At 39.5% G+C, this 12,961-nt stretch overlaps 1 protein-coding gene across 2 annotated transcripts in view; it reads left to right on the top strand.

Annotated features, from left to right (window-relative positions):
* Window positions 1-1,537, top strand: part of BEND6 (BEN domain containing 6) — a 77,436-nt gene extending 75,899 nt beyond the window's left edge. For both annotated transcript variants that reach the window (XM_021665452.2, XM_012441636.3), the window contains exon 7: window positions 272-1,537. The gene's annotated coding sequence lies outside the window, so the exon portion shown is untranslated. The remainder of the gene's footprint in view (window positions 1-271) is intronic.
* The last annotated feature ends 11,424 nt before the right edge of the window (window positions 1,538-12,961 follow it).

The following is a 12,961-nucleotide window of genomic DNA, read 5'->3' as shown; positions in this document are numbered from 1 at the left end:
CTTTGGCCCTGGAAACTGTCTCATCTTCCTATTTGAGTTCTGGAATATTGCTGGTGATAGTCTTGGCACTGTATGTTTGTTTTAGGTTTTCTGTGATGAGGAGAAGCCAGCTTGCTTCTACACTGATATTTTGGAACCAGAAGTCCCTCAACAATTTGTATTTTTAATACAAATTTATAGTAGATACAAAAATGATTAACTCATACAACTGTTAAAATACTATGAGAATGTTAACATAAATTTGTATTTCTTTGAAATTTGCTTTTTATAGGTATTACAGGTATCTGAAACAAAGCACCTTCAGTTCTAAATCTAACATTGGATTTTGTTGGAGAATCTGCAGACTTCCTGGCAATGAGCAAAGACAGACATGTGCAGTGACAGGCTGTAAGACATATGTAACATTGGCGAACTCTCCTAAGGGACCAACAAGCTTGCTGAAGAAGCTGCATGTAGATTCCACCCTCAGAACTAGTGATGCATCAAACCAGAGAATTTCTGCCAGTCAAATAAGCATGCAATATGGTTTCTTTGGAAATAAGCATTTCTCAATCCCTAAATACCCGTCTGTACAGTTAATTTAACAAAGTAGTCAGACCTCTTATCATAGCAGCCAAAACTTCAGCCCATAAGATTTATTATTATCAGCCCATACATTTATTATTACCAATAACTTCCCATTATAGTTTTTGGATCTTTAGCATAAGCATGTATTTGTAACAGTAAACAGTGAAATAATTAATGTTGACAAATATGAGAACAACAAAGTCAGCCCAAAATCTGAAAATCATGTCTAACCAAGTAATAATGCTTTAGCAATAAAATTACAGGATTAGTCTGTTATCTAAAAATGTATAAAGTAGGAATATGAAAAAATGACAACAGCAAGATTTTTTATTTTAATATTAAACAGTTCCACCACACTTCTGAAGAATAAACCAAAATTCTGTTGATTGTTAAAACAATGCATCAATTTTCAGGGAAATGTTTTTGTTTGTTTATTTACCAGATATGTTCTAACTTTGTATTGCCCAAATTATGTTAAATACAGATGTGTAATATAAACCATCAGTATCATCTAAAACATCCTATATTTATAATGTGATATATAGTTGGTCGATTACATTGCTATACTGCTTAGTTTTAACTGGTTTATTTTCATTGTAGCAGAAGAAAAGTGAATTGAAAAAAAATTATATGGGTTTGATAATCACACATACAAAAATACCATTTTGTAACTCAACAAAAGATAGAACATTCTTCATCCAAAGGCTTCTCGCTTGGTGCCAGATTGTCACATGTGACCACTCTGCAATGTGAAGCCATGCTTCTTCAGTGCACAAAGTCATGTTTAAACTTGGAAAAGAGGATGCTACAATAGTTTCAAAGTTCAGTATTGTGGACCCAGGAAACGTTCCATAAGTCTTGCTTGTTAATAATGTGACTGTACAAAATACATGTTCCTAAGGAAATAACTTATGTAACATTTGCTACTTTTACTTAAACATAAATAAATCACATCGAAAGATAAAAGGTATTTTTTTGCTTCTTTATTAATGTGTAAAAATTAGGGAAAATTCTTTTTCTAGACTGGTGACTTTTTCACTCATGCATTAAGGCATTACCATTACAATTTGACTATGTAGCACTGGTTAATTTTTCTTGTAAAGAGCCATGCTATGTAGGATATGTAGACAATATCCAGGAAAGTAAATACATTTAATATTTTTATTGAAAAAGGATAATCTTACTAAGATGTATGCTATTTGCTTTCTTAAAAATACTACTTGATAATGTAAGTTTTACTGACTAAAGGTAAATAAAATTACCTTTGCAAAACGTAACTGTATCATTCAACTGGAACTTGTATGGTCCTTTCTTAAAGATTTTGAAATATGTGATATCTTTATGGGTAATAGAATAAATGTATTTTTGATTCATCTTTGCATATTGGTTCTAAATAAGTTATGAAATAAGAAAACTAATAAAACCTAAGAGAGTGCCCGGCAAGCAACTCATATACATGTATGTGTGTATGTGTATATATATATATATAATATATTCACATGTATAAGACTTAAGAATATAATTAAAGCAGAATCTTTAATAAGTAGGGAAAGGAAGGTTTATTCAATGATACTGAGACAACTAATATATGGAAAAAATTGTTATATCCCTACTTCAAACCATATTATATAGAAACTTTCAGATTAATGAAAAGCAAAAAATGGACTCAGATGAAAAAAATTTCAAAAACAAGAATATATTTATGTTTTCTGAAGAAGAAATACATTTTCAATCCAAAGGTAGCACAGCCAAAATGCCAAAGAAAAAAACGTACTAACACATGAGTTCCTACATGTGTGTTTTGTGATTTTCCTACACAGAGGTGATCATCTCACTAAAAACTTTACCCTCTATGGATATATGTCATGGTCAGCATTCTCATTAGTTCTGTGACATCATCTTTCTTGTGAATGTTTTCATGCATTTATCTATTTTTCCAGCTTTATCAATTTTTTTTATTATAAAATCTTTGTATTGATGCTGTGCTGTAGTCTTTCTTGAACAGTTATTGTTTAATGACATAATTTTTCCTGGACCAGCAATGTACAGGAAGTTTCATGGATGGTAGGAGGCTCCAGGGTTTTCTTCTGGGATTTAAACCTTGCAAAGGCCCTTTCTTTGCTGTCACAGAGACCAGTGATCTTAACTGGGTTTTCTGGGAAATTTTTTTGTGCAATCCTGCTTCCTCTAGTTCTCTGACCCAAGCTGAATGTGGAAGGGTTTCTGTTACCAGCCCTGTACATTCCAGGCCCTTCAGGGCCTGTAAACAAAGGGCAAAACCCTTGGCTGAGCATGCAACATCATAAGACCTGTCTTTACTTAAAAATAAAATAAAATAAAAATATAAAAGTTAGCTGGCCATGGTGGCCTATGTCTATAGTCCCAGCTACTTGGGAAGCTGGGTAGGGAGGATCACTTGAACCCAGAAGGTCAAGGCTGCAGTGAGTTATTATGGATGTCATGGGTTTTGGCCCCATAAAGATTTGCTAAAAATCACTGAAACGGCCTTTGCAAAAATCATACTGAGGAAATTATGACAGTGAAAGAGATTAGACCTAACTGACCCCATCTTCCGTGTAATCTCTAAACTGTCTTTGTTCTTTCCTGGGCAAAGGCCGAACTAATCTTGGGAAAGAATTTATAGTTTAAACTCTAAAACAAAATTGATAATAGCCCTTTCCTGAAAAACCCCTTCTTGCCTGGTGACCAGTCTGCTTTTGTAGGACTAACAAATTAGCTACAAGATTAGAAATTACAGTTTAGGGGCCACGCAGCCTCTGGCTGCAAGAGTCTGAACCTCCCCAAATTGCTTCTGGGAATAACATCACTATTGCAAAACCTAAGATCAGTGTTGAGATATTTTGCAGACCCTGCATTACATTGCAGCAGATGACACCACCCAGACCAACAATCTGGCTCAACCAGTTCTGCAGTCCCACCCAGGAACAGCAGTCAGCAAGAACTCACTTTGACCCCCAAAGATTTCATCTTCAACCTGACCATTCAGCACTCTTCACTTTCTGAGCCCATACCTGCCAAATTATCTTTAAATGAGCCCGAAGGCTTGGGGAGACTGATTTGAGTAATAATAAAACTCTGGTCTCCCACACAGCAGGCTCTGCATGAATTACTCTTTGGCCATAGCAATTTCCCGGTCTTGACAAATCGGCTCTGTCTAGGCAGCAGGCAAGGTGAACCCACTGGGCAGTTACATCACTAACATGAGGCAGATTGGTTAATAGTAGAAAAAGCATACAAATTTATTAAACACGTATACACAGGAATCTTCAGAATTGCTACTGGTGAATCCATAGGGGTCTGCAGTAACCTCAATTTTTGCCTCCTCAGAAGAAAGACTTCGACTGAGGGTCATAAAGCAGAAGAAGAGACCGAGGCAAGTTTCAGAGCAGGAGTGCAAGTTTATTAAAAAGCTTTGTTTAGAACAGTAAGGAGAGGAAGGAAAGGAAAGAAAGAAAGTACAACTTGGAAGAGGGCTAAGTGGGCAACTTGAGAAACCAAGTTCACCTCTTCCCATCTTTAACATCGTGACAATGTATCTTTTGGCACTTACCACTTTTTCAACTAGTATTAAGTAGCATTATGTGTATATCAATTCCTCTGATAGTGTTTGACTGTGTTCATGTCTGTATGAGTGTGTATTTGTACTTGTTTATTTATATACCCTTGATTTCCAAAAGAAGAAATATTGGCAGCAGCTTGCAAAGAAACTACTATACTGATTAATATAGATGTTGTGATTGAGTTAAATTTGAGTTTCTGAGGTAAAACTTATAAGTTTCATAGTTTATTTTTATTTTTGGAGGTGGAGTCTTGCCAGGCTGGAGTGCAATGGCGCGATCTCGGCTCACTGCAACCTCCGCCTCCCAGGTTCAAACAGTATTCCTGCCCCAGCCTCCCAAGTAGCTGGGACTACAGGTGCGCACCCAGATAATTTTTGTATTTTTAGTAGAGACAGGGTTTCACCATGTTGCCCAGGATGATCTCGATCTCTTGACCTCGTGATCCGTCCGCCTTGGCCTCCCAAAGTGTTGGGATTACAGGCGTGAGCCACCGCGTCCAGCCACGGAAAATTTTACAATGGACAATCACATTTGCTTTACAGCACATGTGGAAGATGTTGGCTATTGTTCCAGACTAAAAATAGCATAGACTTGAATTTTACTTCTGTTTCTGACATGTCCAAACACCATACCTTTGGACAAAATACTTCACTGTTTTATTTGTCTCAGTTTAGTTAATTATAAAATAGGGATCATACCACTTACAAAATTTAGATTTGAATGAGGTATATCAGTGTATATCAGGTATCTGTATATAAATATGTATATATATGTGTGTGTGTGTGTGTGTATCAGGTATCTGTCACATGATGGATTTAAGCATACCTTAATTCACATAAATCTCTTCTAACAATGATTTTCAATAAAAACTCAAGGGCGTGCCACTAAGTTTACCCACAGTGAAAGTAATTTTACAAGGGGCAAGGAGATATCTGCAAGGTTCATACCCTTCTGGGAGTTTGGTATAAACCAAAAGAACACTTAAGTAGCTGGCAGGGTAGATGGAAGACATACATCTTAAAATATTTTTCTTGAACTTTGCCCAGGAATGAACAAGGGCATCTTGGAGGTTAGAAGCAAAATGGAGCAGGTTATGTCAGATCCCCTCCACAAAGTTTTCTCACTGTTATAACTTTCGCAAAGACGGTTTCATTTTCAGGAAGCATACTTTTGTTGATGCGCTCTGAGATCTACCATTCATGAAGTACCTTGACATTCTCTTTGCATTTTTTGCCCAATTTAACTTCTAACAGCAACTTTTAAAAGTCTTTGGATTCGCAGATTTTCTATCACTTACATCGCTAAAAATAGTAGACTGGGTATTTCGTTTTAACTGCTGTTGTTCTGTTTTTATTTCTCTGTGTTTTCTTATTTCTTAGATGAAAGTCTAATTGCATATTCATATGGAAAAATTAGATCCAGTGCTGCTACTGCAGGATTGCTGGTAAAGATGACTGCTCAGCTAAATTAGAATCAGATGGAAAATGAGTATTTCTCACTATAAGTATATCTCATGTCATATTTGGCGTAACCTTATACTCAATCATTACTCATTCATATGAAATTCAAATTTAACTGGGTATCCTATACTTTTATTTACTAAATCTGGAAACCCTATGATATGATGAAGACTAACATCATTCTAATTCTCATTGTTTTATTCAGAAAATGTTTCCTTATTCTTTCTGAGGCTCCTTTAATTTTTTCTTTCCCCAATATAGTAGAATTTGATGGAAACGTGCTTTGTTGCATATCCTTTTTTATTCATTGCACTGGGCACATGATGGACCCTTTCAAATGGGATACTTATGTCTTTTAATTCCAGGGACATATAGAGATATAGATACAGGTATTTCTAGTATTCCAATTAATTTGTCAATTTAACGATAATATATTGATCCTGTTGATTTCTTATCTTTATAATTTGTTAATCTCCTTGCTTCTTTCTTTTTTCTGCTTTCTGGAATATTTTATTATCTATTTTCAAGCCCATCTATTAAATTATTTAATTTACCATCAAAATTCTAATTTCCAAGAGTTGTTTCTTGTTCAGTGATTATTCCTTTATCATAAAATCATAGGCTTATATGTACATGCTGTATTGCTATAGACTGGATGCTTGTGTTCCACCCCTCATCCCTCTGTAAATTTATACTTTAAAATCTAATTCCTAAATTGGGGTTATCTGGAGGTGGGGTCTTTAAGAGGCTCTGCCCTCATGGATGGAATTAGTGCCCTTACAAAAGAGACCCCAGAAAGGTCCCTCACCTTTTCTGCGATGGAGAACACAGCAAAAAAACAGCTGTCTATGAATCAGGAAGCAGGCCCTCACCAGACACCGAATCTGCTGGCACGTTGACCTTGAACTTCTTAGCCTCCAGGACAATGAAAGATAAATTTCTGTTGTTTATATGCCATCCAGGCTATGATATTCTGTTATAGTAGCTCAAGCTGACCAAGATAATTCCTCTGAAAATTTTTATTACTGCTGTCCTGCTTTTTGAAAAATTTTCCATACTAAATCTCTGTTTCACCCAAGCTTCCTTATTATTATTATTTTGGTGTCTGTTTCCTCATGACACTCTTACTATAATATCTATAATTTTTGTTTTTTCTTTTGTCTGATGGATCATTAGATAGGAAGCCAGCTATTTTGTTGAGATATCCATACATATAAGCTTATACTTACAATCTTTCACTTGATCTTAGACAAAAGGCCGAGAAGCAATTATATACTGACAATCTTTCATTGGGACTGAATGTTTCTCCAAAATGATTCCATGGGTCTTCTGCTTGCTCATATTTTCCTTTTTTCTTTTTTTTTGGTAGGTGGAGTGGAGTCTCACCCTGTCGCCCAGGCTGGAGTACAATGGCGTGATCTTGGCTCACTGCAACCTCCCCCTCTCAGGTTCCAGCAATTCTCCTGCCTCAGTCTCCTGAATAGCTGGGACTACAGGCGCATGCCACCATGCCTGGCTAATTTTTTGTATTTTTAGTAGAGATGGGATTTCACCGTGTTGCCCAAGCTGGTCTCAAACTCCTTAGCTCAGGCAACCCACCCGCCTTGGCCTCCCAAAGTGCTAAGATTACAGGTGTGAGCCACCACGTCTGAGACTCAAAGTCTCAGTTTCCGTGATTTAAGCCAATTTGTACATTTATTAATATGCCCCTCAGGAGCAAGCACTTGATTACAAAAAGGAAACAGAGAAGGCCAGAAAATGATGTGGGTTCTCTAGAGAATGATACATCTGAAGAACACAGACATACCTCGGAGATATTGCAGGTTTAGTTACTGACCTCAGTAATGCAGCAAATATCACAACAAAGCAAGCCACATGAATATTTTGGCTTCCCGGTGCAAATAAAATTTATGTTTACACTATACTGTAGTGCAATAAATTATGTCTTTTATTTTATTTTATTTTAATTTTTTTGAGACAGAGTCTCGCTCTGTCACCAGGCACCAGGCTGGAGTGCAGTGGCAATCTCGGCTCACTGCAACCTCCCCCTCCCAGGTTCAGGCAATTCTCCTGCCTCAGCCTCCCGGGTAGCTGGGACTACAGGCACACGCCACCACGCCCAGCTAATTTTTTTGTATTTTTAGTAGAGACGGGGTTTCACCATGTTGACCAGGATGGTCTCGATCTCTTGACCTCATGATCCGCCCGCCTCGGCCTCCCAAAGTGCTGGGATTACAGGCTTGAGCCATGGCGCCCGGCCTAAATTATGTCTTTTAAAAGTACATATCTTAACTTAAAAATACTTTATTGCAACTGGGTGCAGTCACTTATACCTATAATCTCAACACTTTGGGAGGCCAAGGTGGGAGGATCACTTGAAGCCAGGAGTTTGAGACCAGCCTGGACAACAAAGCGAGACCCTGATCCCGTTTCTACAAACAAACAAACAAAAATCTTTATTGCTTACAAGTGATAACAATTATCAGAGCTTTCAATGAGTTGTAATCTTTTTGCTGGTGGGTGGGCTTGTCTCTATATTGATGGCTGCTGACTGATCAAAATGTTTGTTACAGAAGGTTAAGGTATCTGTGGCAATTTTTCAAAATAAGACAGCAATGAAGTTTGCCACATTGATGGACTATTTCATGGAAGATTTCTGCACGGCATGTGATGCTGTTTGATAGCATTTTAACCACAGTGGGACTTATTTCTAAATCAGAGTCAATCCTCTTAAACTCTGACATGGCTTCATTTGCTAAGTTTATGTAATATCCTGGATCCTTTGTTGTCATTTCGACAATGTTCACAGCATTTTCAGCAGGAATAGATTTCATCTCAAAAAACTGCTTTCTTTGCTTATCCGTAAGAAGGAACTCCTTATTTGTTCAGGCTTTATCATGAGATTACAGCAATTCAGTTCCATCTTCAGGCTCCATATCTAATTCTAACTAAGTTTAGAACTAAATTAGAATTTACTGTAGAATTAATTTAACTCTTGCTATTTCCTCCACATCTTCAGTGACTTCCTTCGCTGAAGTCCCAAACCCTCAAACTCACCCATGAGGGTTCGAGTCAACTCTTGTTGATGTTGATATTTTGACCTCCTCCCACAAATCACATATGATAATGGTATCTAGAATAGTGAATTTTTTGAGAAGGTTTTCAATTTATTTTGCCCAGATCCATCAAAGGAATCACTCTTGATGGCAGCTATAGTCTTATAAAATGTATTTCTTTCTTTCTGAGACTGAGTTTCACTCTTGTTGCCCAGGCTAGAGTGCAATGGCGTAATCTCGGCTCATGGCAACCTCTGCCTCCCAGGTTCAAGTGATTCTTCTCCTGCCTCAGCCTCCTGAGCAGCTGGGATTACAGGCACCCACCACCTAGCCCAGCTAATTATTGTATTTTCAGTAGAGATGGGGTTTCACCATATTGGCCATGCTGGTCTTGAACGTCTGACCTCAAGTGATGCACCTGCCTAGACCTCCCAAAGTGCTGAGATTACAGGCATGAGCCACCATGCCCAGCCAGAAATGTATTTCTTAAATAATAAGACTTGAAAGTCAAAGGTACTCCTTGATTCATGAGCTAAAGAACGGATGCTGTTTTAGCAGGCATGAAAACAACACTAATCTTTTTCTACATCTTTCTAAGAGCTTTTAGATAACCAGGTGCATTGTCAATGAACAGTAATATTTTGTTAAGAAATCTTTGTATCTGAGCAATAAGTCTCAACAGTGGACTTAAAATATTTAGTAAACACTTCTGTAAACAAACGTACTGTCATCCAGGCTTTGTTTTTCCTTTTCTTGGAGGCAGTGACAGTGCTGAGAAAGCATCTCTTATGGAGCAGATGGGGTGGGGCGGGAGAGTGGTGAACAAGGCTGGGGGAGGGAGAGAACAGAAGCTGCTGTAGAAAAGGAAAGAAGCCCCTCCAATGGATCCCTCTTCCCTGTATCTCTATGAAACACATATCTTTAGCTGCTGGGAAAAGGGCATGAAACTCAAGTCACTCTTCAAAGCCCTGGTGAAACCCCATTGTAGGAAAGAGAAAAGAAAAAATAATTACCCTGTAGGGAAATAGGACATTTGTTAGACTCATAGCTACATCTGGGGGCAAACTGGATCACTGGGAAGTCCTCACCCTGAGACTCAGGGACACAGTGCCTGAGATAGTCTTAATTGGAATAGAGAATGCCACCTGTCAGCCATGTGTGGTGACTCATCCCTGTAATCCCAGCACTTTGGGAGGCCAAGGTGGGCAGATCCTTGAGCTCAAGAGTTCAAGACCAGCCTGGGCAATGTGGTGAAACCCTGTCTCTATAAAAAAAAAATACAAAAATTACCCGGGCATGATGGCATGGTCCCAGCTTCTGGGAAGCTTGGGGTGGGGGAATCAATTGTGGCTGGGTGGTTAAGGCTGCAGTTAGCTGTGATGCCACTGCATTCCATCCTAGGCGACAGAGCAAAACCCTGTCGTTAAAAAAAAGCATCAAATAACAGATAAGGGCAATCTACCCCTGGACTGCTAGGAGAGGGGCAAGAATTTGGGGGAGAGGCCCCTTCTAAGGAACACCAAAAAGAGAAGACCTGAAGTTTGAGGTTGGAGTAGACGTTGAAATAAACCCTCTAGTAAGCCAGCCCCCAGCCTAAGCACAGAGAAATCTGAAGCCTGATGTGCAGTGAGAGAAGCATGACAGCAATGCATTCCACACCTCACCCACCTCCTAATTAGACCGGCTCAACTCCACACAGTAAAGGCCTACCAGAAGGAAAGAAGTACTCATTTCCAGGCAGAAAACTATTAAACTAAGAGTTTGGATTCGGATCAAGATGAAGTATTGAGGACTGGATTTACCCTCCCAACTGAAAGAACTAAAACACTATATAAAATATATGACACAGCAGCCCTCAACATACTGCACGTCAATCACTGAAGGACAGTGATCCTTAGAAGACAGAAAACCTTAAAATTGACCCAGCTTTTTCTTGGAGGAAGTTTCTAAGCCAACAAGAAAGGAAGAGAAACCCAGGAATAGCCTGGTGGTCTCCCTAAATTAAGAAGATGGGCTTAAGAGTCCAGGGAAGCCAAGGTAGCTAGAGCACACAGAGAAGACCACCAGAGAGGGGAGACCATAGAATTCCAGGGATCTGCAGAGGGTCTGCCTTGCCATTGAGTCTGATTAGCACATGTATGGGAGGAAAACATCCAAGCAAGAGCAAACACTGCTCAGATTTCAGAGGATAACCGCCTGCCAGATTTACGATTCCCGCTGAAAGCTTCAGGTGGGAAAGGACACATGGCTTGGAGTCCTTCCCTTTCTGTCCCATCTGTCCCCATTTTTCACTGACTGAAAATCATCAGCCTTTCAACCACTCTTGAAGATACATTATTGCTATTGAATTTTTGTGTTTGGCTTTCTAGACTCTTTGCAGTCTGACAATTTGTACCTTTTATGGCAGAAGTTACTCAACGGTGAGCTGATCACACAACTCTATTTATGTTACTTTTTCCTGTTATATACTCCTCAGTAGTTTGATTGTTGTCCCCACAATGTGATTATAATTGGGTGTCCTCATAATGGGATTATCTTGATTAGGCTGCTACTGAATATGATTGGAACAAAAGATTTGAGAAATTATACAAATCTATTTTGAAATTTTTGAACGTTCAGGATCTTGCTTTGACCTGGCTTCATACATTGTTCTTTTTCCATTATTCTTTTTCCTACAGCCTGGCTTAAGGGAGCCTAGGAGATATCAGACTTAATTCTGGTTAAGTTGTCTAAAAATGCTTTTCTATGAAAATATTTTTCTCCCTCTAACACCCAAATCCTCTTGACAAAAGTTCTGGGTAAAAGTAGGAAATAATTGGGAAAAAAAAGGAGGTTATAGTTAGTGAAATGAGACACACAGATTTTGTAATAATGAAGGAAGAACAAAAACTTTGGTACCCAAAGAGGTAAATTTTAGACTCCAGAAAAAGTGTGAGGGGACAGAGGTTGAGGGGGGAAGAAATAATGATTTGTTTTGTTTTTAAGAACTGCCTGTGGGAGCCTTCTCCTCCTGAAAAAACAAAAATACTATCTGTGAGCAGGTGGAGCAAGATGGGCAAATAGAAGCCTCTGCCAATCTTCCTTCCTGCAGGAATACCAAATTTTACACCTATCTACACAAAAAAGCACTTTCATAAGAAGCAAAAATGAGGTAGATGATTACAGTAAATGGTTTTAACTTCACATCACTGAAAGAGGCACAGAAGTGGATAGAAAAGACAGTCTTGAATTACCAATACCAGCCCTTCCCGTCCACCAGCAGCGGCTACATGGCACAGAGAATATGCACTTAAGGGGAGGGAGAGCGCAGCAATTGGGGGACTTTGCATTGGAACTCAGCACTGCCAACACATGGCAGAACTCAGCCTGCACCCACAGAGGGAGCATTTTAAAAAGCCCTAGCAAGAGGGTATTCACCCACCCCAGCAGTTGGAACTGAGTTTTGGTTGGCCTCACAACTGCAGGCTAATGTGCTCTGGAGTCCTAAATAAACTTGAAAGTTTGTCTAGGCCACAAGGACTGCAACTTCTAGGTAAATTGTGGAGCTCTGCTGGGCTTGGAGCTAGTGGATTTAAGGGACACATGACCAAGTCAGACACCACTGGCGGCAGCTAAGGGAGTGCTTGCATCATCCCTGCCCCAACCCCAGGTAGCACAGCTTGCAGCTCCAAAAGAGACCCCTTCATTCTGTATAAGGAGAGAAGAGGGAAAAGTGAAGAGGACTTTGCTTTGCAACTTGGATACCAGCTCAGCCACAGTAGGATAGGGTAGTGGGTATGAGTCGTGAGGTCCCCATTCCAAGCCCTAGCTCCTGGACAACACTTCTAGACACACCCTGGTCCAGAAGGAAACCCACTGCCTTGAAAGAAAGAACTCAGTCCTGGCAAGATTCATCACCTGCTGACTAAAGAGCTCTTGGGCCCTGAATAGTGAGTAGTGGTAACCAAATAGTACATGCTGTGGGCCTTGGGTGAGACTCTGAGAGGTGCTGGCTTCAGGTGTGACCCAGCATATTCACAGCTGTGGTGGCTACAGTGAGAAATTTCTTCTCCCTGAGAAAAGGAGAGGAAAGTGTATAGGGTACTTTGTCTTGCAGCTTAGGTACCAGCTTGACTATAGTGAGGAAGAGCACCAAGTAGGCTCATAGGTCCCCATTTCTAAGCCTTGGCTTGTGGATGGTATATCTAGCCCAGGGATGGAACTGCCTTGGGCTAGAGGGGAATCCAGTGCCCTAAAGGATGAGTCCCAGGCCTGACAGCATTCACCCACAAGCTGACTGAAGAGCCCTTGGACATTA

The sequence above is a fragment of the Aotus nancymaae genome, unplaced genomic scaffold (assembly GCF_030222135.1).
Source record: "Aotus nancymaae isolate 86718 unplaced genomic scaffold, 86718_ANA_hifiasm-v0.15.2.pri h1tg000040l, whole genome shotgun sequence".
Classification (NCBI taxonomy): domain Eukaryota; kingdom Metazoa; phylum Chordata; class Mammalia; order Primates; family Aotidae; genus Aotus; species Aotus nancymaae.
The sequence above is the reverse complement of the archived record's forward strand: the minus strand, read 5'-3'. Positions and strand labels throughout refer to the sequence as shown.